General features: G+C 44.0%; 1 protein-coding gene across 4 annotated transcripts in view; it reads right to left on the reverse strand.

The window, feature by feature from the left end:
* Positions 1-24,007, reverse strand: part of SCUBE3 (signal peptide, CUB domain and EGF like domain containing 3) — a 248,586-nt gene that overhangs the window by 149,667 nt on the left and 74,912 nt on the right. Inside the window, exon 1 of one of the 4 annotated variants that reach the window (XM_088461162.1) lies at positions 1,051-1,201. The exons of the other annotated variants lie outside the window; for them this stretch is intronic. The gene's annotated coding sequence lies outside the window, so the exon portion shown is untranslated. Of the gene's footprint in view, positions 1-1,050; positions 1,202-24,007 lie in introns of those variants that run through there. 4 annotated transcript variants of the gene reach the window in all.

The raw sequence follows: 24,007 nt of genomic DNA on the forward strand, positions 1-24,007 counted from the left end.
TGTGGACACATCTGTATGCATTAGTCACAGATAAGATAGTGACCTGCATGGTGCAATTAGCATGAGACTCAGAGTACTCCTGATGGAGGTGAAAGCCACCTGATGCGGGTTGGAGAGCCTTCCTGATACCCATGACGGAGGCGAAAATCACCTGATGTGGTGGATTTGAGGACTGAGTTTAAGTCAAAATACTGTAAGACTGCCACTGTGGTGGGACTACAAATCACAAAATGCCCAGTCTACTGACGACTGCATCACATGCCGGGAAGTTGCTCCACCAAAGATCTTCCCCCCAGACTCAGTTGTTGTTGCCCCAGGCCCCCGCCTCCCATACCCTCTTACCCGCTGCTCCATTCGATGCATCCTTGTTGACATTCAGCTCCTGGAAGAAGATCTGCTGCTGCACCTATCCTCGGGCCAGTCACTCAGGACTCTGCTGCATGGGTCCACGGCTAGGGTTGCCGCCATGGAGGCGTGGGACGAAGAGCTGTGGGTGTGGGGGCCCCCGGGACTGCTGCACAAGTCCATGGTTAGGGCTGTCCCCAGGGAAGAGTGGGACGAGAAGTTGTTGGTGAGGGGATGCGACGGGACTGCTGCGCAGGTTCGAGCGGCTAGGGCTGCCACCAGGGAGGGGTGAGACAGAGAGTTGTGGGTGAGTGGGGAGCCAGACATGTCACACTGACTTAAGAAGCTGCGACACCAATGAGTAGGGACAGATTATATATAGACGGAGGCAGCAGCTGATGGTCTGACACAGAGCTTTCCACTACTGTATGGTGGCTTCTCAGGTGTTGGGAAGAGGTGCAATGTATTGGGCGGTCATAACGGTACACTCTGGGTACATAGTTACAGCCTCAAGTGGGGTGAATGTATTGTGGGCAATGGAGGAGGTGCCCCTTCAGTGATGGAGCCCGACGGCAGGTGCCTCCATTGTCTCCCATAGTTCTGCCCCTGCTCCCACCCTAGTGTCTACCCCCCGCAGTCTAACTCTAACCCTCCCACTAGTGCCCAACTCTAACCCCTAACTCTCCACCTAAGCCCACTACTTACCGTCGGAATGTCGGCAGTCGGGATGCCAGCACCAGGATTATAATTGGGGTCAAGATGCCAGCGCTGGCATTCTGAGCACCGGCATCCAGCACGCTGGTATTTCAACTGCATCCTGTAGCAATACAAGATGAAGGTTATCACTGCAACATCATGGTAATTTATAAAAAGACCCCTAGTTACAGTGTGCCAGTCAGGACTCACATGACAAAAGTAATGGGGAAAAAACTAAAACACACAGAAAACACAGAAGACCAAGAGTCACATTATATGAAAAAATCCATCAACTAGGGCAGGAGCAAGCTAGTTGTTGAATATGTTCAGTATACATTATTACATTAGGAGTCCTCTGATGTATTATTTTCTGGGTCGTACATAGAGGGTAGCACCAGCACTTGGCTTGCAGGGTGCCTGCAGCCTAAAAAGACACTGCAGAGTCCTGGGTGCACAACTTCGACTTTTTGTTTTGTGTGTGCTTTGTGGTTTTGTCCTTCACTATTATATATTTATTGCTAAACTTTCTCAAAATCATATGGACTTCATTGAGTATCCAGTAATAGGAAGTGATGAAGGCCATTAAAACTTTTAAAATCTATTAAGCACATGGAGTTGACTATATCACGCCATGCGCTTAACAGTTTGTCGCAGTTTTAATCTCTCTTTTGGTTTCTGTTTTCAATTCCATTCTTAATGATATTTTGAAATGATTTCCTTTCTGGCTCAAACTGACATCATTCCAAAGGCCAATAAGGATAATTCGGACTGTGCTAATTATCACCTTGTTTTATTACTAAATATCAATCTTAAACTCTTGATCAAAACGTTTGTTCATTAAAGCTCTTTTTTAGGTGAAATAATCATAAAAATGAGGCAGGTTTAAGGCCCAGGAAACAGACTTCTGTTCTTATTAGATGGGATAACTGACCTTTGGTCCTGTGAGGGCAAGCAGTGCTATTTCCATTACGCTGAAACAAAGGGTTTGTTTCTGTTTTTTAGAATAGTCTATCTTATGTCCTACACAGGATGTAGCAATCTATTTCTTTGTACAGTATTTAAGGCTTTACATTGAAGTTTATCCTTAATAATCCAAAGCAAAAAAAAAGGAAAATAGATCTGTATCAGGTGCACTTATATTAAGATTTAACTTTTAATAGTAAGTCTTAAAAATGAGTCCTATCCGGAGTTCTGGACTAGTAGAAATATGTGCAGATTTTTTTCTTTTTTAAATACGGTACTATAAATTAGTTTACAGCCAAATGCCTCTTGTGTGTCTTCTTTAGTATTAATATTAGGTAAGTGCATACTTGGGTTAATATTTACAATATTGTCTTTTTAATTCTTAGGTCAGGAACAGAATTAGTTGAATTATTCTACCGATAATTTTTGTTCTTGTCCAATAAGTGTATAATTAAATTAGTAGGATACTTAGCTGGGTACCCTCTAGACAATACATCGCCCGATCCAGCGGACTGAGCCGACATATCGTCCATGTCGGCAAGTGTGTATGCACTATGACTGACTATGCGCCCTCCCACTGCATCGTTCATCACATTGACAGATCGAGCCTACATGCTGCTGAATCTGTCAATTTGAAAAATGACCCCATGCTTGTGGAGGCGGCTGGTGAATGACATATCTTGCGGTCATTCACCAGATTGTGCAGTGTCAAACGACGGCACGATATGTCGTTCATCGCATTGTGCGTCGCATGGGTACACACATCGTCTAGTGTGTACCCGGCATCAGCATGTTAAGTACAGGCAAATATAATAGAGTCTCAATTTACAAGATCTCCTCTTTAGACAGGAGCTTATCTTGTAAATTGACACTATTATACTTGCTTGTACATGCATATATGGAAAATTAAAGTATTATTTATATTTGCCTGTACTTGCTTATACAGAAAATTAAAATATTATTTAAATCCATGTAGGTGGTGTGCATATGAAGATAATATAATACTATTGTTATAGCAAGTTCCGATAATATACTCTCTTAGCTTATTATTAAAGCAACATATATGAGATTGTCAGAGGGAGAATGGCCTCGATATAGCAAGTTATAGCAAGTTCAAATACAAACACCCTCTAAGCTTGTTCTGAAAGCAAAAAAAATATTTCACTTTGAGAACAAGCTAAGAGAGTGTTTGTAGCAAATAATACTTAAAAACACGGCGCTGTCAAAAGTTGCTTCTCCGAGCAGCTGCTGAATAAGAGATAATCAGTCTCTTCAGTAGAACAATGAAATAGGCTAAAGCACCGTTGAATCAAGTGAATAATTGTCACAGTTTATTAAACAATAAAATTATTAAAACAATGGATAAAAATTATTTGTGAAGTAAGTATTCTTTCAATATTCAATATACAAATGTACGCGTATATAGCACATATAAAAACAATTGTGGACATGCATGTCAAAATAAGAAAGCTCACATAAATAAGCATACACGCTGGTCAGGCACAATCAATGTTCATAGGCACCATACAAAGTTCAGTTCCAGAGAAATGCTCCAGTTTGAAATTTCAACTTTACCGGCTGAAGAATGATCCAGCGTATCCTATTTGGTACGTTGTGCTTATTGGATTTTGCCCAGTATCCTTTCACCGGCTCCAGCGCCTACCAGGAGAAGCTTTTGCGGTTGGGACATATACTGCAAAAACCATCGCTAACTAAGGATACGCTGGATCATTCTTCAGCTGGTAAAGTTGAAATTCAACTTCACTAGAAGCAAGGGCACTTTTGAACCATCTTCAGCCTCATTATGTGACCTTACATCATTAATAAGATAATCAAGTGAATGTATAGCCTTATATTGTTTCATTGAAGCATATCAGTCCCTTTAAATTATTAAGGGATTATTTAAATGTCTTCACAGATTTTAGATATTAACTATACATGCATGATATCATTCAAGTGTGTACTACATACAAGGTTACAATCCAGTTGATACAAGTGTATCTAACTTGGTTTCGTTATGTGGACTGAAAGGAAGACCTAGAAACAAATGTATCTGTTCACTAATCCTTATTGATTCAGGTTTCTATTCTGTGATTCACAGGTTTGTAAATAGGGACTATCGTCTGCTGTCAATGTGCATATTGTTCATATTGCCTAATATCACATGCTATTATTTTCCTGGGTTTATGCATCATCATTCCCCATGGTCTCTGTAACGTTTATTTTTCACTTAAGCTTGTGTTCATATAACCCACAATCTATTCACATAGGTATCCCAGTTAGTATTTATTTGAACCAGTGTTATGTCACACAAATACAGTATTCCCAATATATAGTCTAATAGTACCAGTGCTGCTATTCATGGTCACTCATAGCTTAGTATCACACTGTTCCTGCCTGTTAGTTACAGCAATGCTGCAGCAGTCACTCTAATTTACAGCTCCGTGTCACACTGATTTTGCCTGCTCATTATAGCAATGCCGCTGTGGTCACTCTGTTAAGAACTCCGTATCACACTATTTCAGCTCACTTCTTATTACTATGCTGCTACCGCGGTCCGTCTCCCTCATTTCATATGCCAACAATGTTATACATTATATACATCTATTACAGCACATATACAATTTATTCAGAGCACTTTTTCAGACAATCACAACTAAACGCTGATGCGCATTTCGCTGTAGCTTTTTCAATAGAATTGAATTTAAAAAGCTACAACAAAACGCGCCAATGCGTGTTTTGCTGTAGCTGTTTCAATAGAATTTCTTGTATAGGCTGTTTGTTTGATCGCAGGTGTAGGTTGATTATCTGTTGTTTTGTATCAAGTGTTTCTCACACCTCTTATATAAGTTAAATTGGGTAGGGCCATCTTTACCTTTTGTTTCATGTCATACTGTACTGTAGCTCCAGGTTCAATTAGTTTCGGAAGCTGTTAGAATACTTCATGCATTGTCTCAGAGGGCTAGTTCTGCTTGCAGCCCACATAGGTGCAAACAAAATCAGCCTTCTGTAACTGGCTGGAAAATGCACCATGCAAGTTGCCGCCCCATAGTATGTAATTTGTAATGATTCCCACAATATACAGTGCTGCCTAATATGTCAGCACCATATTTACACCGGGAGATCAGGGGAGTGGGTGGTCCTGGTGGGTGAGGGAGCGGAACCGTGAATTGGGTTATTGCAGCCCCATTGTGGACTGGCCGAGAAATTGTAAAAAAGTAAAATACAAGTGGGTCTTCTGCAAGAAATTAAACACAGACAGACACCTTGCTTGCTACAAAGCCCGACTTGCTGCCAAGGGTTACACCCAGAAATCAGGTGTTGACTACCGAGAGATCTTCTTGCCTGTTGCAGAGTTCAGTACGTTACATATGGTCATTGCTATGTCTGCTATGTTTCATTTACTGCTATACCAACTAGACTTTGATTCAGCTTTTTTAAATGGTGAGCTAGCTAAAGAAATGTACATGGAGCTACTGGAACACTACAATGTTAATGCATTTCCAGAGGGAAAAGTATGTCTGTTAAGTTATATGCAGCCCATACAATGATTTCTTTATCTAGTGTTGTGGCAAATGAGCCTCTTCTCCTCCTGGGAGAGTGATGCTGGTCTGTGACAGCACCAACCCTGACTGGAGTGAAAATCTTTTCACATTAAGGATTTCCAAATTGCAGATATTGGCCAATACCAACACCATTAGTAATGATTTTCAGGGATAACACCACTCAAACTGCAAAGATTTGCCTTCCGTAGAGATAACTGATGTAGATAAAATTTTCACTTATCTTATCTGTTCCTCCGATCTGTTGTGTCCGGTGATGTCTCTTACGGTCAGAGCAGGAAATACAGTCTCCAGAACATTGAAACTGTTTCAGAAATTCTGTTTGAGAAAAGGCCTTCCAGGTAGAACACTTCTGTGACAAACATGAGGGGGGGTTCTCCTGCTTGGACCATTAGGGACATCGCGGGACCTGTCATATCGGAGCAAAGTGAGCTTTGTTATTTTTTTACCTTACCTAACTCCAGCCAAAACTCCATTACTTTGTTGTAAATTAACAATCTTTGTGCCATCACAAATGCTGCTCAGTTCATTGTTTTGTGACATATATAATTTTTTTTTAAAAAGATGGTACTATATAAGATCAGAATCTTGGTTCAATATCATTCCGTTCTCAAACCAATGTAAGTTACTCATACACTTGCTACTGCTACTGGTATTTTAAATGTAAGGAGCTTTATGTCTACTATATTATAATAATAATAATAATAATAATAATAATAATAATAATAATAAAAAATAACCTTTATATCAAGTTTAAAATAACAATGCAAAATTCAAATACAAATTATTTTTGAAAGTAGTGTAAGTGAGCATTACCTTTTTGATTTATAGGGCTCGATCCAATTAGGTGAGAAAGAGGCAATTCACCCCCCTTCGCGGTCCGATCTCAGGCGCAAATAGAACAGAAATGTGTAAGTCTGGAGGTACAGTAAGTGCGGCATACAGCCAAACTTACTTGCTGGTGTATTTTGCACCTAATTGGATTGACTCCTATTTTATGATATTTATATTTATAATTCTATGTTGGACATTTGTACTTGTCAGTGGACCTATCTGTGTAAACACACAAAGGTCCAACATTTCTGGGACTTCAGATACTGAGCCTGAGGATATGGTGCTTAATATAAACCCGGTAATAGTTCTATAATCTGCAGCCTGCTAGCTATCACGTAACAGGTTTTCTGCTTTTTATGAGCAGAAATACTGAAGAAAATAAAATAAAGGTTTTCATTACCCTAGAGGTCCACCTCAAACGCATACCACATGCGCCCCCCTCCCTGCTCAGCTGCCAGCTTCCTCTGTTTAAGTCAATAGATTAAGATTTGTGGGCTTTTTATGAAGATGGTGGTTTTAATACTTGTATAAAAACATAAAGCAAAACTAACCTGAATATCCTAATGTGGAACAAAAAATAGTCTATGTGAAACCTCAATTTTAATGCAATAAGGCAATAAATAGGCTAAAAGAGATCAGCATCACTACAGCATATTCCTGCAAATCTGAGCAAGGCAATATTCTGCTTCAACATTACCTATTTTTCAATTGCAACAACTTATGCTGAACAAATTAATTTAGTACTAAAAAAAACCCTTCGCTTTTCAATTTTATCTCTGATTTTGTAAGCCTACTGTACTTATAAATAGACATAATCACTGCAAAGCTTAGTGTTAATTATTATGATGGAAACAGGGTGAATGATTTGTCAAGACAAGAAAGACCCAGAACACACAACTGAGGAAGCAGACAGTGGATGTCAGCTGCCCGCAGTTAGGGATAAATTTACTAAGAATCGAGTTTGTGTGAGTTTTGGTGAGATTGCATTCTCATACGAGTTTAGGCATGTTTTTCATCTTGCAAATTTAGTAAAGACAAACTCGAGTGAGTTTGGAAGTGAGTTCTGTCTTTTCACTGTTAAAACTCATGTGAGATTGCAAACTCGAAAAAACTCACCATCGGCCAAATTAGGAAGTACAAATTTACTAAGAATCGAGTTTCCAATCTCGTGTGAGATTGTAGCAAACTCACTGTGAAATAGAAGTTTTAAACACTCACTTCCTGAGCTGCAAGTTTGGCAGAAACATACACAGATCAGTGTGATTTGTGTATTTTTCTGCCTGTATACCTAATATAAAGTGTTTTTTTGTTTTAAAAAAATTATGTAGGGTCCCCCCCAAAAGCCTAACCAGCCCCGGACTTGCCAGCCAGTCCTGGTTCCTAAAATTACGGGGAACAAAATGAGTAGGGTTCTACCGTAATTTAGGAACCAGCAGCTGGCTGCATGGCCAGTCCTGGTTTTAATTATAGGGAGAAAAAAATGCGTAGGGGTCCCCATATAATTAAAACAAGCACCGAACCCAAAACAGCCAGGCTGTAATGCCAAAGCACGGAGACCCTATTACCAGGGCTCCCTGGCCAAAACACTATCAGCCCAAGCTGCTCAGGCCAAGCTGGGGATCAATAATGAAAAGAGAGATGGTCTATTGCACTGGAAGGTGATGGTTAGTAATTGGTAATGTAAAGCCCCTTAATAATTCCTATTTCAAAATCTACATTTCAAGGAATAGGGGGTGCTGCCATAGACTTGTATTTATATTCAAAAGCACAAAAGAGAGAAAGGGTCTATATATGGCACACTAAAACAATTAAAGTAAAATATAACCTTTATTTCATTGTTTAAAATATTACAAAACAAGATATACAGTATAGCGAAATATAAAAGAAAGATAATATAATATAGTGAAAAAGGTAAGGAATAAGTTTAATTTAAAATCACATTAAATGCCTATTAATAGAATCTTTCATGGAAAGATAACCGTCTGCTGTACTGCATAAATGTATAATATTGGCGGAATATAAGCTCTATATAATTTAATATCAGTCCTTCTACTTCCTATTGGATTTAGGAACGAAATCTATAGTATATCTGATGTTGATAGTCTCGTGCTGTTATAGTGCTAGTTCTTGACACATTATTTAAATTCTAAAAACAAATTTAAAGGGAAGGTTAGGATTAGCTGTGATCTAATAAGAAATAGTTTTACAACACTTAAAGGATTTTATGTAATAGATTCTAATGTGTATTATAAAGCACAATTCACATTACGAAAGGCCTTTATCCTTTTATTCGTACAGAAATTATACCAGGTTGCCCGTGATCCTACTTAACACGCAATGTGATATCAAGCTTTATTGCATTCAGTTGTATTACTGAAACAACTGCTAGATCAATATTCATGCAGCAGAATTTCCCTGTTATTTAGGATATAAAAATATATATACACTGCTGCAGCAATACTATTCATACAAAAGTGCACGGTTATGTGTTCACAGCACAAGAATGATGTCAGTGTTATTAATCCTATGGCCGGCTTAATTAATCCAAATACACTGTTTGCATTGATGGTGTTACTCGATACACATTGTAACGTTTTACTAAGTTGCAATGATTTTTAGCCCAATGGCTACAGTCGAGTTATACATCAAATTTCTCTCACTGTCTAATGCTGGGCATACACGGCAAGATAAAATGTCTGTCAGACCGACAGACATTTTATCTGGCCGGCTGCCAGCTGCAGATGTCCGCGGCATACACTGTGAGAGAAATCTCACAGTGTATAGCCCGACATCTGCGCTCCGCCCCCGGGGGAGGAGACAGGAAATGTCTGTCTGTCGGCCGTGCTGCGCATACACTGCCCGATGCGGCCGACAGTTACCGGGTAAATATCGCAACGGACGGGCATGCTGGACAATCCAGCATGCCCGACCGAGCAATATTTAACCCTCGGTCGCCCCACCACGCTACAATTATAGCGGCGATCCGCCGATATCGGGCGGATCGTCCCGATAATTGCAGCGTGTATGGCCAGCATAAGATATATTAATACAATGTATCAGTAATATTTTGCGTGTCAAAGCTCTAAGCTAATTGATACTGACACATCAATACAAAGGTTTGCAGTGCGCCATCAGAAGCCTGCTTTGTTATCATTCAAACAGCAATGGTATGTATCCGTTGTTAGGTATTCAATTAGTATAACGTGCCCAAGCAGCGCCCATAGGTTGGATATGAAACATTATTCCAACAAGTAGGACATAGAGCGTAATGTTTACACAGACATATTAAACAATTTTTAAGGAGATTCAGGCATAGGGCAAAATGTACTAAGTGGCGGTTTGATGGCGGGTTCTATTCTATTCTAAACCCAGGTCTTTTGGTGGCGGATTCTATTCTGTTCTAAACCCCGGGGGTTTGGTGGCGGTTTTGCAGCATTTTCTAAATAACAGACTTGTTCTATTCTATTCTAAAATGTGTTTGATGGCAGTTTTGCAGCAGTGTTGGTCTTAGTAAATCTGCAGATAGCAAAACCGCAGCCAAACCACAGTCAAAACACATTTTAGAATAGAATAGAACAGGGCTGCCATTTAGAAACCACTGCAAAAAACCACCACCAAACCCCCGGGGTTTAGAACAGAATAGAACTCAGCACCAAACCGCTGGGGTTTAGAATAGAGTAGAAACCACCGTCAAACCGCCGCTTAGTAAATTTTGCCCATAGAGCGATCATGCCTACGCACGTTTCGCTAACATAGCTTTAACAAGACCCCCCTGGATGCTACGGAGACCAGCGTGATGGAGGAGGTGAGTATAGGATCTTTATTGCAGGTACTCCAAACGGGATTCTACTTGGAGAAGGGGATGTGGGTAGGTGTAAGTAATAAACTTTTACTTGTCACGGTGTGTGTGTGTTATGTCTTTTTTTAACTATTTATTTTACAGTGGGGGTATGGGTGCCAGCCGCCTGCTGGCACTTATAGTTCCACAAGTGCCAAAGGGCAGGCATGCTGGCACCTGTAGTTCCACTGTAAAATACAATAGTTTACATCTATTCTTCACTTTATTACCCCCATACCCACAGCCCAGGGGTGCGAGGAAGAGCCCCGGGCTTCAGACCAAGCCTGGGATTCTGGAGAGGGTGGACCCCTTTTTTGGGGGTCCCCACTTCCCCTGAGATCCCCAGCTTGGCCTGGGCGTCTTGGGCTGATAGTGCTTTGGCCACAGAGCACCGGTAATAGGGTGTCCGGGCTGTGGCATTACAGCCCGGCCATTTTGGGTCTGGTACTGGTTTTAATTATATGGGGACCCCTACCCAATTTTTTTCCCACTATAAAAACCTGCAGCCAGGTGCTGGTTCCTAAATTACGGTGGAACCCTACTAATTTTATTACCCATAATTTTAGGAACCAGGACTGGTTGGCAAGTCCGGGGCTGGTTAGGCTTTTGGGGGGGGGGGACCCTACATAAATTTTTTAAAAAAACATTTAACCCAGTTTTTTACAGGTAGATCAAACAAGCAGCTTACACATATCTCACTGATATGTGCAGGCTGCTTGCCTGAGTGAGTTTTGCAGAGAGAAAACACTGCCATCTCGGGTAAGTAATCTCATCTAAACTCTCATCTAAACTCGCAATTTTGGGGAGAAAACTCATTCTGCTTCACCATCGGAAGCTCACTTTCAGCTAAACTCACTTCTTAGTAAATTTGCGAGTTTTAAAAGGGAAAACTCACCTGAGTTTTGATGAAGCAAAGTGAGTTTTAAAAAAACAAGACTCGACCAAACTCGAGTCTTAAAAATTTAGCCCTATGAAGGGACATTGGGTCTGATGTTGATATGTACGTACATATTTGATGTTTGTGGGTCTACCCATGTGCAGGACCCATTCTGCGCATGTGCAGAAGGAGTCCTGCGTCTGCAGCATGATTGCCTTTTGGAGGCGTGGAGGAGGCAGCACCCTGTTTCCTGGGAGTGCTGAAGCCAGGATTAGCTGGTTGCTGGTGTCAGTACAACTGTGAAAAAAACGCAGTTGCTGGCTATGACATGCCCACATCTGACTTTGTTTCTCTCTGCGTCAAAATTTGTTCTGGCGGTAACCATCGGGATCATAGGCAAAAGCAGTGGGGTTACCAGTTGCCTGGAAACAGCCCTCCTCAGTCCACACCATGCCCACAATAGAAATAGTAATATTACAGAATTTTCCTAGTGCTGCAATTTCTTCTCAGTATCACAAATGAAATAATCAGCACCACCCGTGGATCTTTTAACATGTGTCAGCCAGTAATAAATACCCCTGTGCACCAACTAGGAGATCTGGAAAACATGCACTGCTAAAGACCATTAATAGGGTTAATTATTAATACTGTATAATAATACACTATCCAGTGCATAAGGAGACAAATATGTACATATATGTCCAGGGCAGTGCTAGGATCTTCTGCTGCTCCCCCAGACTCCAGGACTTGCTCCATTGTTCTGGAATGGTGCCCACATCAGAAATTAAAACATTCAGCTCAGGCAGGATGATCCTACTGCCACATTTAATGGCTTACTGTGATCACTGGTCCTGTATATGCTGGAATTATGACACACAAATCACAATACACTTTTTATGACGTATATCAAAGCTGGTTAAGTGCTAATAATGTCCTCTTAATGGACTGGCCACACTCGCTCTGGAAACCCCCCTCTAGAAATTCTGCATTTGCCGAATGCATGCGCAATATGACTTGGATGCAAAAAACATCGGACAATTGTGCAAACATTGACACAGTGTCCACCTTTGAACCAGGCCCATTATTCTACATATGTATATACAATATATCTATACATATCTATATATGTAAATACAGTATAAAGCTCAATGAATTTTAAAAGACAATTTATTTTCACTTTTTTCCTTCTCTCCCGACTTTTATAGATATCAAATTTCAGTTGAGAGTTATGTGTGTCCGGGTGTAAGGTACTGGGTTGGTGGATTAGGGTTACTCACTAGGGGGGAAGGGTTAGGTTTAGGTTAGGGTGCGGGGAGGGAGGGTTAGGTTTAGGGGGAGGGTTAGGATGCTTATCCGAGTTTCTAACCGCCAGGATCCCAAGCATCGGCATCCTGTACCCAACCCCTCCATTGCTAGTTTTTTTTTCAGTTGGTAAGCTTTAGCCCTCCCGTTTTAAAAGGTTTCAATAGTACATTTGTTTAAATCACAGTGCACATACAGGCTCACTGTAATAGTACTTTGCAGGAGTAGACTACGTTTCTAAGCTGTAGAGTACTAGGGTCCTATTTATCATTACATAATTATCACTACTGATAATTAGGTTTTAAACTTGCTGCAAGTTTAAAAAACCTTTCAGAGGCATTCATAATGCTTCCGACAAGCTGCTCTTTTGCGAAGTCAGCTTTTCTGAATTATGCTACTTTTCCCCTACAGCAGGTGTCCATAAGGGTTTCCTCACACTGCGTCATGCTCCCACCCCCCTCATTAACCCCACTGCTATCTGTAACCACAGATAACCACAGACACACTTCCCCCCTGCTCAGAATTGCACCTCCCCCCCCCCCCCCCACTGTTGTCTCTGTCCCAGCCCAATTCGCTCCCTTGCTGCTGTGTGTGACCACCTTCCCACACTGGTGTCTGTCCCCAATCCCACCCCCCTCTCCTGGCTGCCACTACCACTGTGTGTAACTACATGCCTTTGTAAAAATTAAGTGATGGTATATAGAGCCCTAGGTATTTTTAGTCATTGCAAACAAACACACTGGTGAAAGTGCAGATGTGTCTCATGTGATACTTCTGTCTGAATCTTTGAGACAAGCTGTACTTATTGAGGTTCATAATAATAAACTGGGCACCCAGGTATCACAAAAACAATCAAGTAACTGTCCTGTTCAGTCTGGTGGTGTTCTTCAAAGTCTGATGGTTCAGATTGTATTACTGCCTGTGAGATCTGTTTGACAATCAATTCACCCAGGGAAATATCTTCTTGTCAGGTAATTTTGTTGCCTATTCCCAAGAGTCTGACAGTAATTATGTTTTGGACAGAGGTGCCCCCTGGGTATTTAATTGCTTTTTTTTTCTGCTTATCACCAGCAAAGTATTAGACATACAGAGAGGTGGAGTTTGGGCCTGATTCAGGTTGGTCCGCAAGGCTGCGTTCGCACGCACCCTGCTCGGTGCGAAAATATGCTAATGAATGCAATCGCACGGCAACCGCAGCACTATACCAAGATGCCCACCACTGTATAAAGCCGCCCATTTCCCATGACATGCATCCGCAAGTCAGCGAAAACATCGGTAACATCGAGTAACATTGGAACCATCCGCACAGTTGTGGTTGACCTGACCTTACCGCAGAAATTGCTAAACTAACCTCTGCCAGCGTATGCTATCGCAGGAGCTTAATTATGCATGCCCCTGTAATGGCGTTTAAACGCCCAGGCACACCTGCGTTTCTCTGACCACCCCCCATCAACACCCTCAAATGGTCACTTCCTGCGATTCACCATGTGAAGACTCTGCGTGCACACTGCGATTGTTTACCGAATGCAGAGGCCGGTTCACACACGCGCACTGCATCTTATACGCATGAGCAGAATGCAAACATCGACTGGCTGTGTGCGAATGCAACCTTGCGATCCAACCTGAATCAGGACCTTAGTCACTTTTATCTTCTGGTCTCCCTTCTCCTTCATATCCAAAATTGATAAAATTGCTTGGTCTCTAAAGAGAGTTTGAATAAAGGTCCATACAAAAGGTCCATACAAAAGGTCCATACAAAAGGTCCATACAAAACTTGACCTGCATCTCATTCTATACTTTTTGTGAATAATTTTCAGAGAAGTGAAAGAAAATGATATGGTGTGCCTTTGTACTTGAAATATTAAGCTTCTTCAGTTTTCTAATGAATTTTGATATATTGGATTTATGCAGGCGCGCATGCAGAGTACCCAGAAACCCCCTCTGATGGACCAAATTTGTTTTTCAGAGATGGAGACAGTCTTGTATCCGTCTCTGCACTGGCCGCAGGCGCATTGGAGCTGTCACGGCTCCACGGACAGTGGCAGTGCGGCTCTGCTCTCCCGTCCTGACCTGCTCCTGGTCTGCCTTTGATTGGTTCCACAACATGAACCTGCCTCCTTTTCCTGCGGCTCAGATGGCCCTCCTAAGCTACGCTATCGATACTTACCTCAAGGTTCCGCACTGCCTCTGCTGTCTCCAATGGTCACTGCTGCCTCCCTCTGGCTCTTCTCCTGTGGCTGGGGCTGTTAAAGTGCTGGGAGTCCGGGACCTCCTGCTTACCACCATCTTAATCACATGGCTCCTCCTCCGGGTCCTCTGTCTGCCGGAGTCGGGCTGACCCTTGGGTGTGAGTCCTCTCATTGATATCTGTTGTGAACTTGGCCCTCTAGAACTCTCCACTGACCACCTCAGACATGCTCCCTTTATCAGGTACCATCACGCTGACTCCCTGGATCTCTCCCGGTAACAGTAAAATATGTCTGTTAAGCAGGGCCGGCTCTAGGGGTGTTCGACCTGAGCAGTCGCACAGGGGCTCCACCCATAGAGGGCGTACCCCTCCCCAACATCCCGATTTCAGCGGGACATTACTGTCCCGCTGTTCCACCCATGGGCTGAAGTGGCCCACGGGTGGTTAAATCGGGAGGTTGGGGACCCCCCACTGCCGCAGCTGTGCCGGACAACGGAGACTCTGAATGGATGCTGCACGATTGCACGCGGCATCCATTCAGTGATGGGAGAGGGCTGGGGGAAGCCCAGCTAACGAGGCTCACCCCAACCTGACGTTATATGTAGGCGGACACGTCTCCTGATAACGTCACGTAGGGGGCGTACGTAGGGCGCGCTGGAGGGGGCTAGCACAGGGTGCTCCGACCCCTGGACCTGCTGTTAAGTTCTGGACAAATTGTACTCTGTGTGTATGTATGCTGTATATGTGTGTATCTATCTACCCTGTGTGTGTGTGTGTATATGCTGTAGATATGTATGTGTATATATATATATATATATATATATATATGTATGTGTGCTGTATTTATGTAAAGTATGTATGCTGTGTGTAAGTAATCTTGTTTGTATGCATGCATACATACCGTGTGTAAGTATGCTTATGTGTATGTATGCTTATGTGTGTAGGTGTGTCTGTGTGGGATCGGTATGAAACACCGCTCGACGTCAGAAGACTGGCAACAGAAGATCCCGTCAGGTAAGTTTTTTAACTATTATTAACCCTCTCCCCCCCCTAACCCCCCCTGTAAGGCTCCCCCCCTGTCTCCTGGGGGGGAGCCTAACCCTAACCTCCCCCGGGGGTGCCTAACCCTACCCCCCTTCCCCTAGCCTAACCCTAACCCTCCCCCGGGAGCCCCAAACCTAACCATCCCCCCCGCGGCTCGGATTTCAAACCCTATCATTAGTCCCCTGTCGGGATTGCATAGTCGGGAAGCCGGCGGTCGGCATTTTGACCGTCGGCTTCCTTACTGCATCCCCTCTGTGTCTATGCTATGCATAAGCATGCTTATAATTTATGTGTGTGTATGCATATATGTGTATGTTTATATACATAGATTTTATATATATATATATATATATATATATATATATATATATATATATATATACACACGAGGTATGTATATAAAATAATGAGACTGTGATTCTACCTAGTAAACAAAGCAGTCAGAACCGGTTCTAACTGCATACATAGTAACCTTGAACTTGACTGAACCTGCATGACAAGCAGCAACATTCTATGACGTTCAGTTGGTTGTGTTTTCTGTAGAGTGCCGAAAAAATGCTAAGTTTAAAAGTTGAACAACGTGTCAATTTGAATTTTTACTAAAATTGCACAAAACACCAACAGAATGTTTCAAATGCTTACTACGGCCTATGGGAATGACTGCCTGTCTCATGCGCGTGTGTTTGAGTGGCACAAAAGATTCAGCGACAAAAGACAGTCAATGCACTGGAAAACACCGTCATCACCAAGAATTAAAAAAGCTTGTCAAAGTATGTCAAAATTCAAAGCAATGTTCATTGTTTTTTTCGATATCAAGGCTGTAATTTTTCAAGAATGGGTTCCAGAAGGCACAACAGTTAACCAGCAATATTATTATAAGGAAGTTTTGAAAAAGCCGAGAGAAAGTCAGAAAGAAACGTCTGCGACTGTGGAAAAATGGTTTAATTCTTCACCAGGACAATGCGCCTACTCACAAAGCACTTTCTGTGAAGCAGTTTTTGACCGACAATCACATTACTACACTTGAACATCCTCCATATTCGCCCAATTTAGCACCTTGTGACTTTTATCTTTTCCCAAAAGTTAAGTCAGTGCTTAAAGGGACACATTTTGAATCAGTTGATGCTGTAAAGAAGAAAACGGCCCTGCCCTCCTTCTGGAGGGCAAAAAGCACCCTGCGATGGCAAAGAGCGCCCTGCCCTCACAGCCTGCTGGTGCTGTCTTCACCCACGGGTTGCAGTGTCCCGCGGATGGGAAAATGTGCGGTGACCCAGTCGCCTATTCTCCCTGTCAGCAGCACTTGGGGGCTGCCCGGCATGTCCATAAGTGCTGGGCATGCCCCCTAGAGTGACGAAAAGGGGACGCATCTTATAGATATGTCCCCTTTTCAATGGCCATGCCCCCTTTCCGGATGAGTGTGCACCTCTGGCGCGCACGGAAGTGCCCTCTCTAGCTCCGGTGCCCTGCCTGCCGTTGGAGCTAGAGTGAACACTATATATACATATACTGTATATATATATAATGCATATGTATATATATATATATATATATATATATATATATATATATATTTATATAGAACATGCTGCAGGAGGTCTTTCATGGGGCAGGGGTGGACACTTTGCATCATTAGGCTCTGTACCCATGACATAATATCTATGGGCAATGGACTTCCCCTTGCATGCGCAACTGAGTAAAATATACATAAGCGGTCAGGCCTCTGTCACTCCCAGAAGATATTAGATTCTCCACTGGTCCACTTCTCCACACTTTTCACTGCTTGATAAATAGCTCCTGAGCATCAGGGCACACTGAGTGGCAGTACACAAGTGTAGAGCATTGCTGGGTAAGTCCCATGGGACCACTGTTGCCAACTCTAAAATGAGAAACAAGCAACTCTTGAGTGAAAAACAAGCCCAAAACAAGCCCAACCCAATCTGATAAAGCCCAAAACATAAGCCCAACATAATATGGTGGTACGGGGGTGGGGGTAATTTAATGAAAACCAAGTTATTGTTCATTTTATTAAAATACATATAAATATTTGCAAAATACGGCTTTTCCGTGCTCTACGAAAATAGACTCCACTGTGCGAAGTATAGCACAGGGCACTCAGGGCCTGATTCGGCATAGGACGGAATTGCAAAGCCGCACACAAGCAGCTTTGTAATTCAGTCCTTCCTAAAATGCAAATGCAGCAGAAGGTGCCTGAAATCTCCTTGCTGCATCTGTTATCCCAGGCTGCGACCAAGGTTGCAGTCTGGGATCACCATTTCAACCATCGATCGCGATGGTTGCACCTTTGGTCAGGACGCGGTAGCTGGAGCTGGCCATGTTCTGTCATCATGCAAGGCCAGGAAGTCTGCATCCAGAGATGCAGATCCTAGCCTTGCCACTCCCAGAAAACGGGGGCTACATGCCCCCGTTTCCGGTAATGCAGGAAACAGAGGCAACATGCCCCCGTTTTCAGGAACATAGGCCGTCTCCACCCCGCAAACTCCTCTGCCTGTCAATCAGGTAAATGCATACAGGTGCCTGTGCGATATAGCTGGACCCTTTCTGTACATGCGCAGAATGGGTCCTGCGCAGATTCCCAAGCAACTAGTATGCACTGTTGAATCAGGCCCTCTGTGCGTGGTAAAGTACAGGACAAAAGAGTCATGTAAACAAACATGTCAAAACAAAATAACTGAATATGGGAAAATGTAACTTCTATAGATCGTTTAAACGAGTCATTCTAGTTAACCAAATCTATATAACTAAATATACAGAGAGATTTACATACAGACAGACAGCTAAACATAAATGGATTGGTGAAAGAGCTATATAACATTTGCTCACCTTAGTAGTGGGACCTGGCTATCAAGCCCAAAAACAAGCTACCTAAAAAAAAAATAAGCCCAAAAACAAGCAACAAGCAACCATCCAAAAAAACAAGCAACTGGGGAAAAAAACAAGCCCAATTCTGCTTGTTATAAGCGGACTTGGCAACTATGCATGGGACACCACAAAAGGTCAGAGAGGCATATGCTGAGCTCTGATTGGTGGAGCTCATCACATGCTTCTCTGATCCCTGGAATAGAACAGCAGCAGCCTCATGGGAGGGTTGCATCTGAGTGAATCAGTGCCTGCTGCTGGGTGTGTGACCTTTGCTAAATGCTGAGGAAGAATAATGGACAGAAGAAGTGAGGTAATTACTGTGTTGGATACACATTTAATCCTGTATGTAAAATGTCTGACTTATTATACAGTAGGATAAAGTTTAGGGAAAACTGAGTTTGCATATTTGTTTATTTTTGACCATATTTGGCAAATCGCAATACTGTACATACTATTGACGGGATGTAGTCAGCAACCCGGCGTGCAGAATGCCGACGGTTTAAATACCGGCACCGGAATCCCGACAGTGTCGGAATCCCGGCTCCAGCATCCCGACCACCAGCATCCTGAATGTAAGTATCGAGGGTTAGGGTTAGGCACTAGAGGGAGGGTTAGGGTCAGGCACTAAGGGGGGAGGGTTAGGGTGCGCGGGGGGCGAGGTTAAGTTTAGGCACTAGGGGGGAGGTTATGGTTAGGCACCGGCGAAGGAGGGTTAGGGTTAGTGGTAGTATACTTTCCTACTGCTGTCAGAATTTTCTTTGTCGAGATTGCGATGTCGGTATTCTGACAAACGGCATCCCGACCGCCAGGAACTCATACCCAACCCCTCAGACACCTCTACTATTGTTCCTCTACTATTGTTTAGGACTAAACAAAACCAAATTAAATGTGCTCCTATTGTGATAAACTTAATGCATTAGTTATTGCATGAATTGCTGGATTGGAGGGATTAGGAGTCCCTATGTCTGTATTTGAATGGAATATGGAAAGAGAGGAATGAATGTCTCTTTGCTGGCACACTAGAAAGAATGATACTAAAATATAACTTTCTTCTTCAGGGTCCATAGGCTCCACAGGGAGACCTTGGGGTGTAGGTGGTGGATCTGGAATCCGGGCACCACCCAGTTAAAGCTTTCAGCTCCTAGGATGCATCAGGCCACTCTCCTTATACCCCTCTCCCTGGAGTCTGCGTATGTAGCGCTATAGCCTACCCCTTTGGTGGGCGTGCCAGGGGCGTGGCTGCCCAGACGGAGGCGTTCCCATGGGAACGCTTACCGTCTGGGGCCGGCCCCACTGACATCACTAGTGATGTCAGTGGGAGTGCTATTGGCTCTGATTGAGTCAAAAGCACTCCTGGGCTTGCAGCAGCGAGACCCTATCGTCACAAGCCCGATGGTCGCGATGGTCTTGACCATCACGACCATCATTTTGGCCGCTCGCTATAGCTGTGGGTGGTCACCCACAGCTATGCGAGCGGCCAGGGGGCCGCTCCAAAATGAAGGACGGACGGCCCTGTTTCTGAGCGAGCGCTCTGTCAGAGCGTCCGGCTCTGAATCAGGGCCTAAGTATTTGTGAGGTTTGTCACATACAGTTGGTCGTTGCACTGTACCACATTTGGGCTGCGTTCCTACTAGTATCCTACATACATGGTGGTTGCATTATACCCAGTGCCATATTGTGTGCCATATTACTCTGCAGCTATGTCTAGCAAAGGCAAGAGTAACATACAGGCATCTGCACCCATACTGCTATCATGCAATTTATGTGCTGTAGGCTAAAGTGAGGAGGATTTGACAGAAGATGGGTTATGTAGTAAGTGTTATACTCTACCAGGCCCATCAGACAGCGCCTGTATAAGAGCCCCCATGGCTTAATTTTCTCAGGCTCTGGCCACTATTGCGGACCGCCTATGGGGTTATCACAGCAGGCCGAAATCCCCCCTTTGGGGTTGCCAACACTGTTTCAGGTGATACACGTACCTCCTGTGCCCCCACCATGGGTAGAGGTACTTTCTAACTCTGTGCAGAGTCTAACGGTTACATCTAATGCCTTTCAAACCATGTTGCATGGTGAGAAGCCCTTACCCAGTAAGCCCTCTAAGCGTCCTCTGTTGTCGTCACAGTCCACGCAACTCTCAGATTCTGAATTATCATCAGAGGAGGCAGTAGATGCTGACTCTCTAACCCTGTCTCCCATCTGGAGGAGGATGAGAGTTGGTCAAAAATTAATATTCCTGCCTTGATACGAGCTATCAGATCCATCTTATTAATAGAAGATGACGAGCCAGCCCCTAAATCCAAGCACCCCCTGTTTAAAAGAAAGTGGCTTCAGCAGAATTCCCTCTATGGGATCAACTAGCTGAACACATGGCTGCAGCCTGGCAATCGTCTGGTAAGAGGTTTCAACTACAAAAACGTCTGACCTCATGTTACCATTTTCCTGTGGTCATTGTGCAAAATGGGAAACACCCCCTGCGGTAGATTCACATGTTATGCATTTAATTAAAAGTGCTACATTGTCTATTACTACAGTTAATTCCTTGAAGGATCCTACGAATAGGAGAGTGGAAGCTTGCCTGAAATCGATATACTCTCTTTCAGGGATTGTTGCCCGTCCAACCATGGCTATTGCATGGGTGGCTAAAGCTATAGAGAGCTGGGCTGATGCACTTGAGGACTCTTTTCCATCAGAAGCTTCTAGGGATCAGATGTCTTTGTTACTCACATTCAAGATGCAGCTTCCTCTATTGGAGTAGCAACATTGGATGCCAGTCTCCTAACCACCAGAGTTTCGGCCGCAGCTGTGTCTGCCCACTGTACCCTGTGGCTACGCTCATGGAAGGCAGATGCGGATTCAAAGAAAGGCCTAGAAGGGTTACCCTACCTTGCTTGGCCCAGACCTTTACAAGATGCAACCACGTTGGCAGCAACGACAACTGAATTTCTGCCTTAAGCAACTACTTCTACTAGGCCTAGGACATTTAAGTCCTTTCATCCTCAGGGAAACCCTAAAGGTGGCCCTTTTCTAGGCAGTCTGCTTCCACTAGGGCCGCCAAACCCATGACCAAGCAGACCTACAACACCAGAGCCCTGCTTTAAAACCCGAGGATAAACCCTCATCCTGACAGGATGGGCCTCCCTCTGGGATATCCCAGAGTGGGAGGCCGACTTCTTCATTTCACCCACTGCTGGTGTCAAACCACAATGGTTGCTTGGGTAAGAGAAGTGGTCTCTCACGGGTACGCCCTCTCTTTTCTCAGAAAGCTTCCCCACCAGTTTTTCTACACAGGCCCTCTTTCAGACCTAAACAGGGCCTTATAAATCCAGAAAGCCATACAGTCCTTGCTGCAAGCAGGGGTAATTGAGCCAGTCTCACTATCTCAGCGAGGTACTGATTATTATTCTACTCTCTTTCTGGTTCAGAAGCAGAATGGGTCTCTTCGGCCTATCCTCAACCTCAAATCCTTGAACAAATTCCTCAGGGTACCCAGGTTCAGGATGGAAACCCTACACTCCTTTATCCTAGCTATGGAGCTTGGGGACTTCATGGTATCTCTGGATATTCAGGATGCGTACCTACATGTACCTATAGTGCCCTCACTTCAGCGTTATCTCCGGTTTGCTATACTACAGCAAAACTTCCAATTTTAGGCTCTGCCCTTTGGACTATCCACAGCTCCATGAGTGTTTACCAAAATTATGGCTATCATGGAGGCCCACCTACATGGTCAGGGTGTCCGACTGTTACCATATCTGGATGACCTCCTGCTCCTAGCAGGATCCCAAGAAGTGCCTCACCACCATCTGCAGTTAACCATTGCTTTCCTGCACAAGCACGGATGGTTAATCAACTGGAAAAAGTCCTCCCTGAATCCCTCACAGAGAATGAGTCATCTGGGAGCCCTGCTGGATTCTCAGGATCAGAGAATCTTTCTGAACAAGATCTCCACACTTCAACTACAAGTGCGCAGATGTCTCCACAGTTGCTGAGTGTCGATACACTCAGCAATGCAGGTTCTGGGATCCATGGTGTCCACCTTCGACATGGTGGAATATGCTCAGTTCCATTCTAGGCCTTTGCAAAGACTGATCCGCTCCAGGTGGAATGGGTTACCCCATCGGATCATAGCTCAGACGATGGTGCTCTCTCCAGAGGTGAGTTTGTCTCTATCCTGGTGGCTACAGATATCTCATCTAACCAAGGGTCGTCCCTTTTGAATTCCAGACTGGGTAACTCTAACAATGGACGCCAGTCGCTGGGGCTTGGGCGCAGTGACCGGTCCGCACTCCAATCAGGTCCATTGGACATCGGTTGAATCAACCCTGCCAATCAACATATTGGAACTTCAAGCTGTCTACAGGGCCCTCAACCTGGCCCAGCACATACTTCACAGAAAACCTGTACAGGTCCAGTCTGACAATGCCACAACAGTGGCTTACATCAACCATCAAGGAGGTACTCAAAGTCAGGCAGCAATGGCAGAAGTGTCCCGCATTCTGACAGGCGCCGAGGGTCACATCCTGGCCATTTTGGCTATATTCATTCTGGGTGTTCTCAATTGGGAAGCAGACTTCCTCAGCCGTCAAGACATGCATTCCGGGGAATGGTCGCTTCACCAAGAAGTGTTTCAGCTTCTAGTGAACAGATGGGGCCTCCCAGAGGTGAACCACATGGTATAACAACACAATCACAAACTGCCTGTGTGCGGGTCCAGAAAAAGAGATGCTGAGGCAACCTTTGTAGACACATTATCTGTCAAGTGGACAAGACAGTGTTTCAGCTTCTAGTGAACAGATGGGGCCACCCAGAGGTGGACCACATGGCCTAACGACACAATCACAAACTACCTGTGTACGGGTCTAGAAAAAGAGATGCTGAGGCAACCTTTGTAGACGCATTGTCTGTGAAGTGGACAAGACGGAGGCACTGTCCTGCTGGCGGCTCTAGCTTGGCCCAGACGTCATTGGTACTCAGATCTTCTGAGCCTCTCCATCGACACTCCGTTCCTGCTACTTCAACAACTGGACCTGTTGTCTCAGGGTCCTTGCCTTACCCAGATCTGGGTCGTCTGTCTTTGACAGCGTGGCTCTTGGGACATCCCTCCTGAGGTCCAAAGGTTTCTCTAGCGCTGTAGTCAAAACTATGCTCACAGCGCGTAAGCCAGCCTTTGCTTGGATCTACCACAGAGTGTGGCAGACTTCTTTCCAGTGGTGTCGTCCCAGAAATTATGACCCCCAGGTGTTTAGGATTTCCAGAGTCCTGGCCTTCCTTCAAGCTGGATTGGACCTTGGCCTCTGCCTTGCCTCACTGAAAGTACATGTCTCTGCTCTGTCAGTATGGTTCCAATGTAACCGGATATCCACGCCTTCCTTCAGGGTGTCCTCCGGATTCATCCTCCCTCTGTCCCCCAGAGGCTCCTTGGGATTTGGCAGTAGTTCTTCCGGCCCTCCAGGGTCCTTCATTTGAACCCCTAGATT

Source organism: Taudactylus pleione, unplaced genomic scaffold, assembly GCF_031769625.1.
Source record: "Taudactylus pleione unplaced genomic scaffold, aTauple2 ptg001021l, whole genome shotgun sequence".
NCBI classification, from domain to species: domain Eukaryota; kingdom Metazoa; phylum Chordata; class Amphibia; order Anura; family Myobatrachidae; genus Taudactylus; species Taudactylus pleione.